This window comes from Abrus precatorius, unplaced genomic scaffold (assembly GCF_003935025.1).
Source record: "Abrus precatorius isolate BTA unplaced genomic scaffold, Abrus_2018 Scaffold9, whole genome shotgun sequence".
Lineage (NCBI taxonomy): Eukaryota > Viridiplantae > Streptophyta > Magnoliopsida > Fabales > Fabaceae > Abrus > Abrus precatorius.
The window spans coordinates 13,211,118-13,233,388 of NW_020874439.1; positions in this window are offsets into that span (position 1 = coordinate 13,211,118).

The window sequence follows — 22,271 nt, forward strand, 5'->3', positions numbered from 1 at the left end:
ATCTAACATTCAATTAAATCACTCTAATTCCTTAGATTTGGTTCAATTAAATGTTGCATTAAGCATTAGAAATAGAAGATTGCAAGATCAAGATATCTTATCCCTAAGAAATCAATAATCTTGGTAATTGATTCAGATATGAGAAACAAGTTCAACTTCCATTGACAAATGTTCCTCTGCAATTAGTTAATCAAATTTCCATTCAAGAACTACGTGAATAGCAGAATCAATTACTCAATCCAATCCAATACTAAAAGTTCAGATCTAAAATTGATTCAACACTTCCATTTCAGATCCATAATTCCTAACTATGAAGAATTTAAACAACCATTACAAAAGGAGAAGAGAAGAAAAGAGAAGAAGAGAATGAATGAAGAAGAAGCATCTTCAAGCCAATCATTAACCCGATTCCTCAAGATTTGAAGCTTGGTATTCATCTCCAATCTCTCTCTCAGCGGTTCCGCCTCAACTGCTCTCTAATATATACTTCTTAGAGCGGTTCCATTGGAACCGCTCTCTAATATTGACTTCTAAGAGCGGTTCAAATGGAACCGCTCTCTTATATGGACTTCTGAGAGCGGTTCATTTGGAACCGCTCTAAGAAGTATATATTAGAAAGCGGTTCCAAATGAACCGCTCTCAGAAGTCCATATTAGAGAGCGATTATTTCATAACCGCTCTCAGATGTTGTATTTTTAAAACCCTAATCTGGTTATCCCTGTCACCCCGCCAAGTCTGTACTTCAAAATTCTCTCTGTTCAGTGTTCTTTGAGAAATTTTTGCAAAGCAACAAGCACACCTGACATCGCAATCAGAAATTAAAGGTATATTCAAAATCATTTCTTTGTTTTGTGGCCATGTTTGGACATTCGTACTCTCTCATTCTCTTTGTTCACTGATACATACCTCTGTTTTTTATGTTGAACAGTGACAACGTCTCCTCCATTTCTGGTCCTAGCTGAACTGCGACAAATTTGCACTCTTTTCTTAATTCCAGGTTAGTGTATGCTGCTGTGTTTATAATTTGTATGAGCTGAATATATAACGACCCTTCTAATACTAAAGCTCTAATACCATTTAATTGTGACGCTTAAAAATAGAGAGATTTTATTTTATTTTTTAAACAGGAGAAGCGGAAAGATAAACACATTCTTTGAACTCACATCTAGCATATCACATTTCTGCTTGGAGGTTTATGGCCTCAAAATATAATAACAAAACCAAAGTAGAACAACAACAATACTCCATCATAACTGAATAACTTCATGCAATAGATAGTGAAATAGTTAATAACAATCTCAGAGTACTACAACCTGATAAGGTAAAATGACATAATTAAAGTGCATAAAATTAACATAGTTCGGAGATACATGGAATGAAACAGACTGACTCCCTAAGAGCAGTTCCCTAAGAAATAACAACAGACAAACTATCCCAATCAATCGAGAGGAGAATAATCCTCCATAGGATCAGACTCCTCAGAAGAGGTGGGGGAAGAAGACGTAGCGGTAGCAGCGACATTCCCTTCATCACTGTCCTCTATCCAGCCAGCAGTGCTAGGGGCCGAAAGAGAGGTAAGGAAGGGTGAACGGAGTGGTCGGAAGGTAGGAGACATATACGATGGTCTAGCCTCATATCTGACTGAGGATTCCACCACATGGACATCTTTCTCAGCAGGTGCAGGCAGGGAATCGGAATGCAGAGGGGGGAAAGGTATAGGTGCGAGCGAAGGTCTAACACCGGGGCTACGAGGGTCAACACAAGTGGGTGAGGGTGAGGCGGATAGAGCGGGATAAGGTAGCTATGTGTCTCCAGGAGGAATAGAGAAAACAATCTCAATAGGACCTTCAGTCACGTACTCAGTAATCCATGAACCTCCACTATATCGTCCCTGAAGGGTGTAGGCACGACCACGGAAGATGCTCTGCTGGGCCGCAGCGTCGAACACCCACATGTCTTCCTCAGAGGGAAGGACCAGCACTCTCGTCCTGTCCTTGGCCATCTATAATACATGCAAAGTAAAACAGAGACAATACAGCCAAGGGGTGAGTTCTCCAAACACAATTTAACATATAGTTGCCATACCCCAAGGAAGGTGGCGTTTTAGACACAAGCATATCAATTACTACAAAGCATAACAATTGATACATTCCACCATCATCATGAGATATACATAGAATATGATAACAATCATTAGCATATAAGAGCAATTTCACAGTAAAAAACAATCCACTGCCTACTAATGATGCTCATGATACATGGATGCAATTCCTACCCTCATCATACATCTCTAAAATTTCTCTTTTCTATGCACACGGTATGCATGGGGATCCCTTACTCTACTGCCAGCGACTTGCCCAGCATTTAGTGTAGAGTTAACAATTTCATATCCAAGTCGTGTGGCGATTGGAGGACTCCACTCCCTGCATCACAATTTGCACAGAAAACATTTATTTCATTATTCCAAGAACACCCAAAACTGGTGCTGGCCCCAAACTGGGTCTCTTCGGGAATGGACCTCAACGACCCCAGGATGTGGAGTTCTTGTCGGGCTTGGCTAAGGCTTGCAAGTAGGGTCACAACCCGGCCACAGAGAGCTCTACTGCGCCATCTAGGTCGACTGTTCCCCCTTTTGCCACCCCCGTAGGTCTACTCGGGACCGAACCTCCAATACCTACAGCTGTGCCTCTGTTGTGCCATCAAGTCGTTCAAGAAAATGATATGATGCATGAAACATTTTTATATTCACAATTCCCATAAGCAGACAAGGCACATTCCATCATCTTATAATCTTTACCATCCAAGTTTCATGAAGTCACACCATCCAAGCACAAGTTTTTCCATCCTTCATCGTTAAAAACTAAAGGTGATTACAGTTTAAAGCCATGTCAATCACATTTTTTTCCAGCACTTGTACATAATCATATTCAGAACTTTCCTAACTTCAAAGCTTGGCCAAATTAAAACATTCACTTTTTTTTCTCACAAGGTCAATCACTCAAACTCACAAGCAACAACAATCATTCAACAAATTAAATTCAGCATGGGTTCAATCAATTAATTCAAGGTAAAATGCTTCCAATCTCTTTGGTTATACCTAGATAAAACAAGACATCACGGAGCGAAAACACTAATCTTTCCCCCAAGAGTTAAATCTGTCCAGCACTCACATTTATTATTTTACTTAAGTTTTCTAACATACTAAAGTAGGAAAATCAACATACAAAGACTCTAACTCATTGTCCAAGTTTCATGATTTTATCTTATAAGAAATCAAGCTTTTAGGGACACAAGACGGAGGCATATACAAGGGTTCTCCTTTCAAAAATTTGGTTGTTAAACACTTTAGTTCACACCTTTGTCAAGGTTCAATCCAAGCATGACATCTCCAAATAATTTGCATCACTTATTGTCAAAACCAAAAATCATTCAAGTTTATTGGTCCTTTCTTTTTACAAGGTTAATGTCCATGGTCCATTCTCGTGCTCTCAATTTATTTTAAAGTTCTAAAATACAAAATCCTTGCCTTTTTCCTCAAAACGTTCAAAACTGTCCAGCCTTATGAACCTCCTTATTACTTCCTTCTTTTTCAATCATCACACCACTAAATCAAGGGAAATTTTCGTGCAAAAACAAGGTTTCATCATCTAAGTGTAGTACATCAAATTTCCTAAGGGATGTCCAAACTTTCAAGAGTGAAACCGAAATACATAGGGCTGAAATTAACGTGCAATGATGCAAAATTAACGTGTAAATCCATGGTTTCTTGATTCCAAGGGTCAATCAATATTTGAACAAGAGATCAAGTCAAAAGGTACACAAATCCGAGACATGCAAATGGAAAGAAACCACACGCACACATCAATGGTTCAGATTTTCAAGAGTGAATTCATTAAGAGAAAGGTTCACCCACTTTTTTTTTTTTTGAGAACTTAACATGCAAATTCAGATTTGGGGTATATTCAACATGCAGTCCAATTTATAGATTTTTCTAAGGATGAACAAGCAAGAATAGTCAAGGAAAGACAAGGAAATCAACATGCACACTTCAAAGTCTCAACCTTTTTGTGAATCAAGTTGATTAAGAAAAAGTCCACTCTTTTTTTTTTCTAGGGGCTGGCCGAGACATGTAAATGGGAAGATGACACACTCTTTGAAGGGATTCAACATGCAAAAATCAGATTCAAGTCACTTCCACATGCAGTCCAAAATACAAGAGTTTATCAAGGAAAAACAAGCAAGAACACCAAATCGCAACATGCAAAATCAAGCAAGGTGAGAACTCCCCCTTGCCTTTGATTTTTGGACGTGAGATTAAAGAGAGAAGGGCTGGAAATGGTTGATCTTCAAGGGAAGCTTGCTGGACCGAAAAAACAGTGGCAAGATTCTTCAAGTTCTCCCTCTAAAGTGGGTTCCTTCAACACGAAAATTAGAAAGAAAGGTGGAGGAAGGTGCTATGGTGTTAGGTTCTCCCAAATCAAGGAAGTAAAGATGAGAAATGGCTTACCTCTTTGGTGTTGTGGTCTCGGTTTGAAGAAAGCAAGCAAGGAACAAGGTGAGTGCTTGAAGTCTCTCGGTTTTGGCCTTGAAAAGTTGAGAGAATGTGAGATTTTTGGGGAGGGGAGGTCACGGTTTGAAGAGAGGATGGAGACAATGAGAAAGTTGAAGGGTTTCAAGAGAGAGTGTGAGATAGTTTCTTGGTTTGGTGCAGCAAAAATGCCAATTCGGACCAAGTGTCTCCTTTTTGCATGAAAGGTGAAAATGAAATGGCCAAGGGAATGGATTCACGGTCCTAGGCTCCTTGGATAAGATTCTAAGGCTTCCAATTTTGCAATTGGCCAATTGAAGTAAAGGATTGTTGCATGAAAAGGGGCTCATGGTTTTTTGTGCATGAAAAGTGAATTTTAGAAAGGCTTGCAAGTAACACTTAGTGTATTTTGATAAGCAAGCTGCATGGAATGGTCTAGGCTGCATGCAAACGGTTTTTGGTGAGGCAAGTTCCAAGAATTGGCACAAAGTATCAAGGCTTAAAGCTTTGGACAGCATGCATGCAAAATAATTGGCCGACGAGGAATTTGATGCGACTTGGTTGACATTTGAAAGGACATTTGACGTGGTGGCAATTTCAAGGAAATCATGTTGGAATTTGTGAGACAAGACAAGAAGGTTCCGAAGTGACTTGGTCTAGGAATCGGGGAACAAGATCCATTGCATGCAATCTTAGTGGCCGAACTAGATTTTTGGGATCTTCAAGGGAATGATTACTAGATCTCGTGAAGTTCCGTGCAAAATTATGACGGCTAAGTAATCATTGAAAATCCAAAGTAATGATTACCAAATCTCACGCTTTTCGAGAAAGATAATTATGATAAATATATTTATTAATTAATTATTATTATTATTTTTTGAATGATTCAAATAGAACGAAAATATACTTTCTGGACAGAATTATTAGTGGACACTTTAGACAGTAATGCAGAGTAAATTAGTCCTGGATGATCTTGAAACCAAGTATTGCACGCAATTTTCCCTAAATTTCCAACTCTAAAATAAAATACTATTCTAAAAATTTTAATTTCCATCTACTCCTTCTGATACTAGAAAGTCAGAGACAGCGAGAAGTTCTAATCCAAGAGTTGCTAATTAATTAATGAAATTTGGGACGTTACAAGACTACCCCTCTTAGAAAAATTTCGTCCTCGAAATTTCTAACCTGAGTTGAACAGATGCGGGTAGGTTTTCTTCATATCGGCTTCTCTTTCCCACATGGCATCTTCCACATTGTCAACACTCCAATGCACTTTTACTAGAGAAATCTCCTTATTTCTGAGCTACTTAGTTCATCGGTCACTAATCCGAAAAGGTCCAACTTCGAATGTAAGGTTCTCTCTCAAAGAAATTTGGTCAAGCACTACCACATGTGAGGGGTCAGGAATGTATTTACGAAGCTGGGAGACATGAAAAACATCGTGAAGATTGGATAACTCTATGGGTAAAGCAATTTGGTAGGCTGACTTCCCAATTCTCTTCAATATTTGGTAGGGACCAATGAACTTAGGGTGGAGCTTTCGAGATTTCAAAGCCCTACCTATTCCCGTTGTTGGGCTTACTTTCAAAAATACGTGGTCCCCTTCCTCAAATTCTAAGGGTCTCCTCCTCTTATCGTGATAACTCTTCTGTCGGTCTTAGGCTGCCTTCATTCTCCTTTGGATTTCTTGGATTTTCTTTGAAGTCTCTTGAACTATGTCAGGCCCAATCAACAATTGTTCACCTGATTCAAACCAGCATAGAGGCGTTCGACACCGACGTCCATATAGTGCTTTGAAAGGTGCCATGCCGATGCTTGAGTGAAAGCTGTTGTTATACGTGAACTCAACCAAAGGAAGATGTTGTTCCCATTGACCTCCTTGCTCTAGCACACAGGCTCTTAAAAGATCTTCCAAAGTCTGGATAGTTCTTTCTGATTGTCTGTCAGTCTGAGGATGGTATGCAGAGCTATGCTTCAATTTTGTTTCGAGAGCTTGATGAAGGCTCTGCCAAAATCTTGAAGTGAAGCGGGGGTCTCTGTCCGACACTATACTTTCTGGTATTCCATGGAGCCGTACTATCTCCTTGATGTAATTTTGAGTCAGCCGTTCCAGGGAATGCTTCATGCTTATAAGCAGGAAGTGAGCTGTTTTGGTAAGATGGTCGACGACGACCCAAATAGCATCATTCCCATTTCTGGTTCTTGGGAACCCAGAAACGAAATCCATAGCAATGTCACTCCATTTCCACTCTGGAACGCTCAATGGTTGGAGTTGTCCTGCTGGCTTCTGATGTTCTATCTTTACCTTTTGGCATGTTAAGCATGATGCAACGTATTCTGCCACAGACTTCTTCATTCCTGGCCATCAGAAACTCTTCTTTAGGTCTCAATACATCTTAGTTGATCTAGGGTGAATACTAAGAGTGCTTTTATGGGCTTTATCCAAAATCATTTTCCTCAATTCGTCCTTGTCAGGAACACAAATTCTCTCCTTGTATCTAATCAGTCTTTCCTCATCTTGGTAAATGTGGGATTCTTTTCCTTTCTTCCTTGCTTTAAGCCTTTGTAGTAGATACTTGTCATCTCCTTGAGCCGATCTTAATTGTTCCAAGAACTCATTAGTGATCTTGAGATTTCCCAATATTATGCTAGAAGGAGTAAATTGAGTTGCCAAGTTCAAATCCCTAAACGATTCTAGCATTTCCAGCTCTTTGATCATCAAAGCTGACACATGTAGTGACTTACGACTTAGAGCATCCGCTACAACGTTCGCTTTGCCAGGGTGATATTGTAATTCAAAGTCGTAATCCTTAAGAAACTCCATCCATCTCCTTTGGCGCATGTTTAGTTCCTTTTGATCAAATAGGTATTTTAGACTCTTGTGATCACTGAATACTTCAAATTTTGCCCCATACAGGTAATGTCGCCATATCTTGAGCGCAAAAACTACCGCTGCTAATTCAAGATCGTGGGTTGGGTAGTTCTTCTCATGTGGCCTCAATTGTCTAGATGCATAGGCTACCACTTTCCTATCTTGCATCAGCACACATCCAAGTCCTTGATGCGAAGCATCACAGTATACATCAAACTTCTCTTGTGGATCAGGAAGTACCAGAACAGGTGCAGAGGTTAAACGAGTCTTTAGTTCCTGAAAACTGTCTTCGCACTTGTCATTCCATTCAAAAAGTTGGTCCTTGCGAGTCAGCCAAGTCAGCGGCGTAGCTATTTTGGAAAACCCCTCGATGAAACGTCGATAGTATCCAGTGAGTCCTAAGAAACTCTTGATCTCCGTTACCGACTTAGGCGGCTCCCACTTTAATACAGCCTCCACTTTTGATGGATTTACTGCGATTCCTTCCTTTGAAATTACATGCCCCAAGAATTGAACTTCCTCTAACCAGAACTCACACTTGGAAAGTTTCGCATAGAGCTGTTTGTCGCATAATATCCCAAGAACAATCTTCAAATGCTCAGAGTGTTCTTCGTGGGTGCGAGAATACACCAAAATATCATCGATAAAAACCACTACAAATTGGTCCAAGAAAGGGTGGAAGACTCGATTCATATAGTCCATAAATACCGCAGGTGCATTCGTTACCCGAAAAGGCATCACCTGATACTCGTAGTGTCCATACCGAGTCCTGAAAGTTGTTTTCGGAACGTCTTCTTCTTTAACTCGAATTTGATGGTAGCCCGATCTTAGATCTATCTTGGAGAACACTGCAGCTCCTTTCAATTGATCCATGAGATCATCAATTCGTGGTAGAGGGTACCTGTTCTTAATAGTAACCTTGTTCAATTGACGATAATCAATGCATAACCTCATACTCCCATCCTTTTTCTTCACAAGTAAGACTGGGGCGCCCCAAGGTGAAACACTGGGTCGAACTAGTTGCTTAGCGAGTAATTCTTCCAGTTGATTCTTCAATTCTGACAACTCCGCAGGTGCCATTCTATAAGGCGCAATAGATATGGGACCAGCGCCAGGTATCAAGTCTATGGAAAACTCAATTTCTCTTACTGAGGGTAATCCAGGAATATCCTCTGGAAATACCTCGGGAAACTCACAAACCACTGGAATATCTTCCAATTTTCCTTCTTCTTTGGCTTCGACAGTGGCCAAAGTAATATAGGCCTGCGCTCGTTCTACCAAGACTTCTCTATGGTTCCAAACACTAGACTCTGGACAACTTGATTCAGTCGGCCGAGGGGAATCAAAAACTAAAGTCTTCTTTTGGCAGTCCAAAAGGACGTGATTGGCAGAAAGCCAATCCATCCCCAAGATAACATCCAGGTCAAAAAGAGGTAAACATATCAAATTAACGAGAAAGTTCTTGCCCTCTATTTGGATTGGACAATGCAAGCAGACATGGGATGCAGTTATAGGACAGGTAATTTCAATTGCCTCACACGGGACTCAGAGATAAAAGAATGAGTGGCGCCTGAATCACACAACACGTTAAGGGATGTCCCGTTTAGAATGCATGTACCTTGGATCAAGTTTTTGGATTGAGCAGCTTCAGTACCGCTCATGGCAAATACCCTTCCTCTCGTACTGGGTCTCCTTATTGATGCTCCGGATATGTTGGCAGGGTTTTGGCTCCTCACTTCGCTTTGATTACTGGTGTTCCTTTGACTTTGACTTCGGTTCCTCCGACTAGCTCCAACAGAGTTAGTATCATTGCTGCGGGTTGGTTGCTTACAAAAGCGACCGAGATGGCCATCCTTTGACACTTAGGACAAGGGTTAGGATGTTGGCAGCATTGAGACTTGAAATGTGGACCTCCACAGTTGTAACACATTACTGGCGGTCAACTTACACTCCCACTACTAGACCTTTGACTCCCGCAGGTTCACTCCAATAACTTCTCATAGGCGTGAAGTACGGTTTACGTCTCTCCTGAACTTCTTTACCTTTTGAACCGAAACTATGGGCGGGGCGATGAGGACCAGATTGCTTCCATAGAGTCTGGCGAGCTTTGGTGTCATTCTTAAAGATTCGACATCTGTCCACCAGAGTTGGAAAATGTTGAACTTGTTGGCAGCTAATAGCTTGCTTGATATCTGGCCGAAGTCCGCTTTCAAACATAGAACACCTTGATCAATCATCAGCTTGGGCAAAATATGGACAATATTTTGACAGTTCATTAAACTTAGCGGCATATTCTCTGACACTCATCTGGCCTTGAGTCAGAGTCAAAAACTCTTGTTCCCTCCTTCTACAGATGTCCTCCGGAAAATACTTCTCAAGGAATCGACGGCGAAAGATGGTCCACTCTATCATGATTCCTTCAGTCTCCAGTTGTTGGCGGGCAATTCGCCACCAATACTCAGCTTCCCCTACCAGCATAAAAGCTGTATAGGTTACCTTTTCCTCCTCCGAACAAATCATCGCCTCAAATATCTTTTCCAGTTCTTCTATCCAAAGTTGAGCACCATCGGGATCAAACCCGCCTCGAAATGAAGAGGGTTTGTTCTTGCGGAATTTGGATAGTCCACGATTCGTTGTTGGCTCATTCTGCCTCTCTAGGATATCCACTACTCTTCCCAATAAAGTTTCCATAACATCATCCCTAACACTCCTAGCCATAACTTTCTGAAATACAAGTAAGCACATCAATTCTCAAAAGTCAATCAGTCACAGCAAAGTAACAAGCACACTAACACACAAACCATAAGGGTTTCCAAACAATTCAGAGATTCACACAGAAATTGGGCAGTTAGGCCATGCCCCAAGGCCTCAATTGACCGAACTGCTCTGATACCACTTTATAACGACCCTTCTAATACTAAAGCTCTAATACCATTTAATTGTGACGCTTAAAAATAGAGAGATTTCTTTTTCTTTTTTTTTTTAAACAGGAGAAGCGGAAAGATAAACACATTCTTTGAACTCACATCTAGCATATCACATTTCTGCTTGGAGGTTTATGGCCTCAAAATATAATAACAAAACCAAAGTAGAACAACAACAATACTCCATCATCACTGAATAACTTCATGCAATAGATAAGGAAATAGTTAATAACAATCTCAGAGTACTACAACCTGATAAGGTAAAATGACATAATTAAAGTGCATAAAATTAACATAGTTCAGAGATACATGGAATGAAACAGACTGACTCCTTAAGAGCAGTTCCCTAAGAAACAACAACAGACAAACTATCCCAATCAATCGAGAGGAGAATAATCCTCCATAGGATCAGACTCCTCAGAAGAGGTGGGGGAAGAAGACATAGCGGTAGCAGCGGCATTCCCTTCATCACTGTTGTTGAAGAAGATCTTAGAGATTGTCCAAAGATGTTTGAGAGGCTGAAAGATGATGCAGAAACACCATTGTATAATGGATGTACAAAGTTCACAATGTTAAGTTATGTTTTAAAGCTTTATAACTTAACAGCCTCAAATGAATGGACTGATAAGAGCTTCACAGAGCTGCTAAGTTTATTACATGAGATGCTACTGGAGGATAATGTGCTACCGAAGAGAACATGGGGCTAAACAAGTACTTACTTCCATTGGATTGACCCAGGAAAAGATACATGCTTGTCCTAATGACTGCATTTTGTTCTGATATGAGTATGCATCACTAAGGAAATGTCCAAAGTGTAATGTATCACGATACCTAAAGAAAGACACAACACCTGCGAAGGTCGTGTGGTATTTTCCACTAATACCGAGGTTAAGACATCTTTTTTGCAGTGCAGAAAATGCAAAGCAGATGACTTGGTATGCTGAAGGCCGAATTAGAGATGGAAAGCTTAGGCATCCAGCAGATTCTCCGCAATGGAAAAAATTTGACGATGACCATGAAGAGTTTACAACTGAAACAAGGAATATACGTTTTGCATTAGCAACCGATGGAATGAATCCACATGGCATGCAAAGTAGCACCCATAGTACATGGCCCGTGATCTTAATAATGTATAACCTACCTTCATGGCTTTGCATGAAGCGAAAATATATGATGCTTTCTTTGTTAATCTTTGGTCCTAAACAACTTGGAAATGACATTGATGTGTACTTGTCTCCTTTAATTGAAGATTTGAAGTTGTTGTAGGATAATGGCATAGAAGTATATGATGCATTTAGAGATGAAAATTTCACGATGAAGGCAATGTTGTATGGATCAATTAATGACTTTCCTACATATGGAAATCTTTCTGGTTACAGCATCAAAGGTCAATTTGCATGTCTAATATGTCAGGAAAAAATAGATTATGTAAGACTAGACCATTGTCACAAAAATGTTTTCATGGGGCATCGTAGGTGGTTGTAAAAACATCATCCTTTTAGAAAAATGAAAAAAGATTTTAATGGAAGTTGTGAAGAACGACGATGTCCGTATTTGAAGAGTGGAGAAGAAATATTTGATGAGGTTAAACATATAAGAACAACATTTGGAAAACCTTTTGCCAAACAAATTCCAACCGCAGGTTGGAAGAAGATGTCAATTTTCTTTCAGTTACCGTACTGGGAATCTTTATAGTATGACACTTTGTTGATGTTATGCATGTTGAAAAAATGTTTGTGAAAGTGTGATTGGTACATTATTAAACATTGTGGGAAAAAAGAAAGATGGCATCAATGCAAGACTTGACTTGGTGAAGTTGAGAATACGATCCGATTTGGCTCTAGTGAAGAAGGGAAATCGGACCTTTTTACCGCCAACAGTATATACCATGTCTAGATATGAGAAATGTGCTTTACATGAGACTCTTTATTCAGTTAAGGTTCCAGAGGGATATTCATCAAACATTAAAAGTCTTGTATCACTTAAGGACCTAAAGTTAAAAGGATTGAAGTCTCATGATTGCCATATATTAATAGAGAATTTAATTCCTGTTGCTATACGGTCTATTCTACCGAAGAAGGTTCGTATGGCAATCTCGAAATTGTGTTTCTTTTTCAAGGCAATATGTAGCAAAGTGATTGATCCTGGGAGATTACCATGTTTGCAAAACCAAATAGCTGAAACTTTATGTGAGCTGGAAATGTATTTTTTACCGTCATTCTTTGATATCATGGTTCATTTGACTATTCACTTAGTGGAAGAGACAAAATTGTGTGGCCCTGCATATATGCAATGGATGTATCCCGTTGAAAGATATATGAAGATTTTAAAAGGGTATGTTAAGAATAGAAGCAGACCAGAGGGTTGTATTGCTGAACGATATTTAGTAGAAGAAGCAGTGGAATTTTGCAATGAATACTTGTCAAATGTTGAATCATGTGGCATTTCAAAATCACGTCACACAGGAAGGACTTTAGGGGAAGGTGTTGTTCGCAATCTAACACTAGCAAGTGCACTAGGATTGCAGCAAGTAATGAGTAAATTTAAGATCCAAATATCGTCTCCACAGGGAATTTAGATTTCAAGTACCACTTCACATAATTATAACCATTTGAGCCATACGAATTTTGGAAAGAGAATTGTAACATATAATAGCAGTAAACCAGCATAATACAGAGAATTAACTTGCCAAAAAATAGAGTATAACAATGTGATGAATTGATATGGGAATGAAGAATAGTTAGGAGTTTACTTCACAAGAATATCAGTATTAATTCAATTATGCCTCTGAACATTCAAAAACTTGGTTAATTGACAATCAGTTTCGCATAGCAATAGCCAAAGGTTAATTCCTTAACTCATTGACCCTAACAAGCAACTAAACCACCTTAATCCCTTAGGTGAAGTTCAATTTCAAGTTGCATTAAGACTTAGAACCTTAAGATTGCAGAATTAGGTCTCCTTATCCCTAAGAATCCCCAAATTCTAATTGCTAACTCAGATCGGAGAAGCAAATCCAACTTCTATTGGTAATTGTTCCTCTAAGATAAATCAAACGAATTTCGATTCATAGATTGTAAGAAAAACAGAATTCACAATTCAATTAATCCAAGAACTCAAAATTTAGAAGCAAGAGTCAAATCAATACATCAATTCGAGTTCCATAAACCCCTAACTACAAGAAAACTACTCAGACATGGAAGAAGAGAAAGAGAAAGAAGAAGAAGAAGAAGAAGAAGAACTCCAAGAAGCCATGGCTAGAAGCTCCAATCCGATTCCTCTTTGTGGAAGCTTCAAGAATTGACCCTAATCTTCTCTCTCAAGCTCTCTCAACGAGATCTAACAGAAAAACGGAAAAATAAAACTGAACTCCTGAAAATCTGCACTTTTCTGTTATTTATAGAATTTCCCAGATTTGCGCGTTATCACTTTTATGAGAAATAGTAGCCACGCATAAGGTTTATGGTTGCGCGTTAACACTTTTATGAGAAAAAGTGACCACGCGCAACTTTCCTGATATTGAAGGCTCTCTGGAACTATCACTCTTGCTGATAAAAGTGATAACGCCCAGAATGTTGAGTCTGAGACTTCACAGGATCTCTCACTTTTCCTAGCAGAAGTGATAACGTCTAAGCTTTCTTCTTCTTTGAACTCTGGAGTGATCACTTTTACTGACAATAGTGATCACGCCCAGTCTTCACTTTCTTGGTCTTGTGTTTTTGGAGTCCAGACTTGCTTCTTTCTTCTTCCTTGTCTTCAAGCCTCCATTTCCATGATCCTTGCTCAATTTATTCCTTCAAAAACAAGATTAAAAACTTAATTTCTAAGCAAAATTTCTACAATTGCTAAAATAACTACATATGTAAACAAACTTCAATTCCTTCTCTTTTTTCTAAGTTTTTTTGCTTTCTTCATATATTTTTCTTATCAATTGTGTTAGAATTATGCTAAAATATCAGTAAAAATATGGATTCATCACTACCCTAAACTTGAATTTTTGCTTGTCCTCAAGCAAATCAAACTACACCAAGGGTAATTCTTCCAATTCTCAAAAACCAATTCACAAACTGCTATATTCGAATTTTCCAATTTGTAATTCTGTATTTTCTGCATAATTTTCATTTAAGATGTTCTTCCAATTACTCAAAATGGCAATCACAATGCATTCCTCAAGTTTTAAGCAATAATTGCTATCTAAGTCAATATATATCAGCCAAGTTAATGTGAGAAACATTAAAAATCATGATCACTCCTCACTGGACAGTGTTTCCCTCATTGCTCAACAGTGTTTAGGTACTATTTTCTCTCTATAATCATCGATTCAGCTACACTCTACCATATGATTGCCCAATTTCTCCATCTCCTCTTCTTAATACAGTTAATCACACATCCAGAGGGCTTTTTACAGGTTATAACATGGCTTAGGTTAAGGCAGATACTGAACAAAATAAGGAGCAATTTGCAATTTAAAAAAAAATCAGAGGCATTTTGAGTGAATGACTTAAAAACTAATATGGTTTTCCTCATTTCTCCTTAACTTCCTCAATATTGCAACAACCACTTTGTTTTTGTGCAGCAGAATTATCATGTTGATTTTTCTTTCCTTGCTTTCTGAGTTCAAAAATTTTTCTGCAGCATTTTGCTGTAATTCTTTTTCTCTTAAACTCATATTTTTCACTTTTCAGAATTTTCTGCAGCCAGTTTTGCTGCATAATTTCTTTATTTTTCTGCAGCACTGTATTATATAGCCTGCTATTTCCCTACTCCAAACTTATAAATTTACGTGTCCTCAAGCAACACAAATGGGATGCTACCCCAAGCTTAGTTTTAAAACTCATTCTTGATTAAACTCACAATGCCTCTGATTAATTTGAATGGTAAAATTGGTTTTTCAGCAAGGCTTGTAATGAAGTTAATTCAAGAAAAAGGAATATTAAGCTCAAAGGGGTAAACTAGGGCAATTAATCATAAGGGAAGGCATTTTAGGCTAACTAAGGATATCAATCATGGCCTTTATCATGTGGGTGAAAACTGTAACATGCATATTCAATTAAGAGCAAGGGCAAGTTCTAGAGAATGCAGCCAAATATAATTAATCACACAAGAAAAAGAATTAGACAGCTCAAATCTCACTAGGTATTTATAAGTGATCATGTGGATTAATGAAAACACAATGCACTTTTCAGAAATATATGCACCTAGTGGCAACTGCCTTATTTTTGAAAATACAAGTGTGATCTCATTTTGAGAATGGGAAAAACAACTTAAAAAGAAATTCACACAGAATTCACAAAATTGTCAATCATTTTTATTTGATTCATAGCCAGCAGTTTATTATTTATTCTAGTATTTTGGTGTTTTTCAAAATTAATTCAGTATAATGTGAAGCTAACACATGAACAAGAGGTAGAGAATGAAACCCCCCTTTCATGGCAGCTTGTGCAAGTGTCACCATCCAATGTGTGTGAGTGTTGTGTGTGTGACATTCTCTACACAAAAACACCAGAATTCCATCAATTCGCAGCAAGAGAAAGGTAATTAGTTAGGAAGCTAATATAATTGCAGAACAGGTAAGTGAAAATTAAACCAAATTGTACTAAATAGTGATTACAACCCAAAAAGCTAAAAACTACCAGAAATTTACAAACTCCTAATAATAGAAATTAAATTTCTAAACTAGTCTTCTGCTGTATCTTCTTCCTCTGAGCTTTCCTCTTCAGAACCTTCGTCTTCTTCTTCTTCTTGCACTACCTCTTCAAATGTTGGCTGAGGAAAGTGGGTTTTGTAGATTTGCATATTCTTGAATACAGAAGAATGAAGGCACTGGGCATTCTCTGCCAAGTCTGGAGTATGATACATTTCATCTTTGGTCATTCCTAATTTCTGACCAATGTTCAGCATAATACATTCCATTAACATAACTCCAGCTTTGAGGCTATTATGCAGCTCAGTCTGCCTTTCAGCCAATTGATTCAGCCCTTCAGCTAGCTGCTTCAGAGTGTCCTTCATCATCATCGGCTTCTCTTTCTTGAATTGTGAAGGAATTGGGGCTGTAGAGGTGCAGGAAATAGTTGCATAAGTCTCTTTTATCAGAGCTGCAGAAATGGATGGTGCAGCTCTGATTTTCTCTTGATAATCGCCAAACTCTACTCCTACATCTTCACAAAGTAATGTAATTACTGAAGGGAAGGCTAATGAATCCCTTTTTGTCTTCAGTATTCCCAAAATGCATTCACTTATGATTTCTCCCACATTTATGTAGATGTCGGAGACTATGGCAAAAAGCAGAGCAGCCCTCTTGACAGCTAGTGTGGAGCTATGTTTGACAGGCATGAAAGAGTTTAAGATAAACATGCTCCATACTTTGGCAAAGGGCAGAAGATTTTTGGTGACAATGTGCTTTGGCTTCTTAAACTGGTTAAGCTCTCATGTGGTGCCTGGTTTCCCAATCCTTTCTAGAATTTGCACAAAATCAATATCTGGACTTTCCTTAAATGTTTTGAAGTCCAATTGTGCAGCATGTTGTGTAGAATTAATTTCTAGCACCCTGTTGATGTTTGCTGGTGAGAAGTCAATCCTCATGCCTTTGACCATGGAGCTGAACTTAGGGATTCCTTTTCCTTTAAACCTCATGGCATTGGCATAGAATTCCTGAGTTATTTCCCTCCAACCCATGCCAGCTGTTGCACAGAAGAATTCCCAGCCTCTTTTCTGGATTTCCTCCTTGAATTCAGGGTAATTGTTCCCAGCTATTTGGAATGCTCTGTCAAGAACAATTTTTCTTCTTAGAATATTGGTTCTAAAAATGTTTTCATGAGCCAAACTTCTGAATCTTGGATCATGTGTGGCAGGTGGTGAAGATCCTGAGGGTGCAGCTGTTCTTGGTGGAGGTGATGGCGAAGGTGAAGGCGCAGGTGCAGGAGATCTTGTCGAAGGTGGTGGAGAAGGTGAGGGTTTAGATGCAAGTGCAGAGGATCTTGTCTGAGGTGAGGGAGAAGGTGAGGGTTCAGAGATTTGAATAGGTGAGGAACTTCAGGCACCATTAGTTCTGGCCCTCTTTGATGCTGCAGCTTGGAGATTTCGGCTGGATCTTCCTGTTGGAGTTGTGGAAGATGTAGCTCGCTTCTTCTTAGGAGTGGTAGAAGATGCAGCTTGCTTCTTCTTAGGAGGACCTACAGGTGTGTTGAATGAAGTCCTAACCATTTTGTAATTTTCTGCAAGAAAGGAGTAATTGTCATTTTAAAATTTTAGAACCATAGAATAATCCTCTACTGCAGAAAGTTCAATCAAGCAATTTGCAGAATTTTAATTTTTCTAATGCTTCACAGCATGCAATCTACTAATAATATCATTCACATGCAAATATCAACACCCAATTGCACAACTTAGTCAAAACATGCAAAATCTAACAGTAGGATTTCAGAGTGCACACTCTTATCAAATATCAGGGTAACGCGGAAAGATAATTACATGCCTTGACCACATTTTCAAACCAATTTTGTACTGTCAGATATTCCCAATTTAATGTCTAACTCACTTTCAGCACAGTTATGTATTCTAATTTCCAATTCCACAATTTCAGAAAATTCTGTTGTTATCAATTTCAGATTGTGCAGAAATTTGGTTCATATAGTGCAATGTGATTTCAACTATCCCATCAACTAACATACAGGACAGAGAATAGCTATTTAGAGTATTATCCATTCTATTTTGAACCAAATAGCCTCAGAGTGTGAATTCAAGTCTGCTGTCAAAACATGTATTATACAGATGCACAGAATAGATGCTCAACATTAATCCATCACATTCAGAGAAATTTGGATACTCCTAATCTGAAAATTCAGGATTTGTTCACTGTCATAAAGAATTAGGGTAGTGTAGAGCAATCTATTCAGGTTTCAATCAATTTCCAAAAATATTGCTACAACTCACTTATTGTAATTTTTAGATTAATGAAGAAGTGGTTCCATCACAGCAGGTAATTTTAATAATCATATTCAAAGATTTCCTATCAACCAATTCACACACTTCAATTTAAGTCAACTAAAATGTTGCAGAATGTGATACATATAGTGTGCAATGCAATGTCAGTTATCTAGTAGAAATGTCATAGTTGACAGAGAAAGACCAATTCAGAGTATTGTCTATTCTATTCTTGAAGCAAATAATATTCAAATTCAATATCTCTCAATCAAAACATTGTTATTATAGTCTTTTAAGGTCAAGTCAATTTCTGCAAAAGTTTGTTAATGTGAAAAGTGTAATGCAGAATTTAATCTTCTCAGAAAACTCAAATTACAACAAAACCTAATCTCAGTACTTTCTATTCCCCAAATGGATTTAAATGTCTCGAACATTCTTAGTTACCTTTTTTCTTCAGCAACTTCCCCAAAATATTTAAACACATACAAAAATCCCAATCACAGATTTCAGAAGTGAGGGAAGTGTACCTTGGTTGAAGATGCAGAAATGATGTTCGAACAGGAAAGAAGAAGCTTCTGAATCGCAATGCAGAGATTTATGAGGAGAGCTCTCAGAGAGGGAAGGGATTTTTTTGATTTAAAAACGTATGTGCGTATTCACCCTTAGCAGTATTTATAGACACGCTTGAGCACATGACTACTTTGGAGAATAAAAGTGACTTTTATGTTATTAAAATTCCCAGCGTTATCACTATTATTCGAAAGAGTGAATGTTCCAGAGAGTGAATTTTTCAGAGTGAGGCACGCGTTATCACTATTGCTGAGCAAAGTGATAACGCACAGCAAAGTGATAATTATTTTCAATAAAAGTACTAACGCAGAAATATTGGAAGTTTACTTACCTGTGCGTAGTCACTTTTGCCAATAAAAGGGAACGATCCAGAGAGCTAGTTTTCCCATCTGTCTCTGCGTGATCACTTTTATTAGAAAAAGTGATTGTTCCAGCATGGATCTTCCAAACTGAACTCTTTGCGTAGCTTCTTTTCTGCAAAATAGTGACTCCTCTCATTAATCAAATACCTCTAAAACCTCAATTAATTCAATTTTCACTCTCGAATCCATCAAATACACACTCTCCACATTGAATCTCAATTTCAAACCTCTGACTATTTATCAGATTCAATTCATAAAGACAGCTATAGCAACATATATACAGAACTTGGATAAAATTGTAAAACATGATTATACATATTTCTAATTCTGCAGATACACATTAGACATATTGGATCTCAATTCACATATCAATTTCACCTCAATAAAGATATGCAGCAAAATTACATAGCAGAAGAACAGAAAATTGGAAAATCTGATTATGCAGAATTTTAACCCTTTGATTCACATTCACCTCATCAATTCTCAATTTAAGCATCCAAATGCACCTCAAAAAATTAGATTCAGCAGTATTTCTGCAGAATTTTCACAGAATATCACAAATTTACAGAAAATTAATATGCGGATTTCTAAAAAAAACACTATAGAAAGCTTAAACTGGGTTAGAAATGTGAGTTGCCTCTCACAAAGTGCTTCTTTAATGTCACTAGCTTGACATTAGTTGTTCCTCACTCAAAAGGAACCAATTTCAAGCATGATATGTTTCTTGCAAACTCTTCTCCATGATAGATCTTCAATCTTTGGCCATTGACCTTGAATTGCCTCCCTGTTTTTTGATCTTCTATAAGAATTGCTCCAAAGAGAGAAGTCTCCTTAATTAAAAATGGTCCAGACCATCTAGATTTCAGTTTCCTTGGAAACAATTTTAATCTTGAATTGAATAGCAGCACTTGCTGGCCAGGTCTAAAATCTTTTTGCAAAATGAACTTGTCATGGATTATCTTGGTTCTTTCTTTGTACAACTTTGCATTCTCATAAGCTTGCTGTCTATATTCCTCCAATTCATGCAGCTGTAGAACTCTCTTCCTTCCAGCACTTGACAGATCAAAGTTAAGCCATTTTGTAGTCCAATATGCTCTATGTTCCAGCTCTAGAGGTAGGTGACAGGCCTTTCCAAATACTAACTGATATGGAGACATACCAATTGGAGTTTTAAAAGCAGTTCTATATGCCCACAATGAATCATCCAGCCTCTTTGACCAATCCTTCCTTGAGCTGTTCACTACTTTCTCTAGAATTTGCTTGATTTCTCTATTTGAAACCTCCACTTGTCCACTTGTTTGTGGATGGTATGGAGTAGCAACCTTATGCTTCACACCATATTTCATTAATACAGCTTCAAGATACTTGTTGCAAAAGTAAGTACCTCCATCACTTATCAGCACTCTAGGCACACCAAATCTTGAAAAAATGTTTTTTCTTATAAAAGAAATCACTACCTTTGCATCATTTGATCTGGTGGGAATTGCTTCTACCCATTTAGACACATAATCCACTGCAGCTAGAATGTATTCGTGTGAGAATGATGGGGGAAATGGTCCCATGAAATCAATCCCCCATACATCAAATAGTTCCACTTCTAGGATGTTAGTTAATGACAGCTCATGTCTTCTTGAGATATTTCCAGTTCTTTGACATTTATCACAGTTTTCCACATACTTCTTAGCATCTTTGAAAAGTGTGGGCCAAAAGAAGCCTGCTTGCAAAACTTTTGCAACAGTCCTTGAACTTGCATGGTGGCCTCCATATTCTGAATTGTGACAATGCCATAGTATCTCAGCTTGCTCACTTTGTGGAATGCACCTTCTAAGTAACCCATCTACTCCAATTTTGAACAGGTATGGGTCTTCCCACACATAGAATTTGCTGTCATGTAGGAACTTCTTCTTTTGCTGCCAAGTAAACCTCTTTGGAATGAATTGAGGGGGTTTAAAATTTGCAATGTCAGCAAACCAAGGCATGTTTTCCACTGCAAATAGCTTTTCATCTGGAAATTCTTCATTTATTTCCAATGATTCAGTGGTTGAACTCTCCAAAGGTAATCTGGATAGGTGGTCAGCAACACTATTTTCTTTCCCTTTCTTGTCTTTGATCTCTAGCTCAAATTCTTGGAGAAGTAGAATCCATCTTAATAATCTGGGCTTTGCATCCTGTTTTGTCAAAAGATATTTAAGAGCAGCATGATCAGTGTATACAATCACTTTCGAACACATTAAATATGATCTGAACTTATCAAAAGCATATACAACAGCTAAAAGTTCTTTTTCTATTGTTGTGTAATTCACTTGTGCAGGATTTAACACTTTGCTTGAATAATAAATAGCATGTAATTTCCTATCTTTTCTCTGTGCTAACACAGCACCCACTGCACTATCACTTGTATCACAAATGAGTTCAAAAGGTAATTTCCAATCTGGTTTTGCAAGAATAGGTGCAGAAATCAGTTTCTCTTTTAAAATAAAAAATGCATGCAAACAATTATCATCAAATATGAAATTTGCATCCTTTATAAGTAAATTACTCAAGGGTTTAGCAATCTTGGAAAAATCTTTTATGAATCTTCTATAAAAACCAGCATGTCTTAAGAAACTTCTAACTCCCTTAACATTGATAAGTGGAGGCAATTTACTAATGACTTCTATCTTAGCTTGGTCCACCTCCATTCCTTCCTCTGAAATTTTGTGACCAAGGACAATGCCTTCTTGTACCATAAAATGGCACTTCTCTGAATTCAACACAAGGTTAGTCTTGACATCTCTGCAAAACAGTGGATAGATTAGCTAAACAATCATCAAAAGAATCACCAAAAACAGAGAAATCATCCATGAACACCTCTATGATGTTTTCTACCAAATCAGAAAAAATAGAAAGAATGCATCTTTGGAAAGTGGCAGGGGCACAAACCAAATGGCATTCTCCTATATGTAAAGACTCCAAATGGACATGTAAATGCAGTTTTAATGATAAAAGTGGTAACGCCCAGGCTTCACTTCTTCTTTGAGCTCTGAAGTGATCACTTTCACTGACAATAGTGATCATGCCCAGTCTGCACTTTCTTGGTCTTGTGTTTTTGG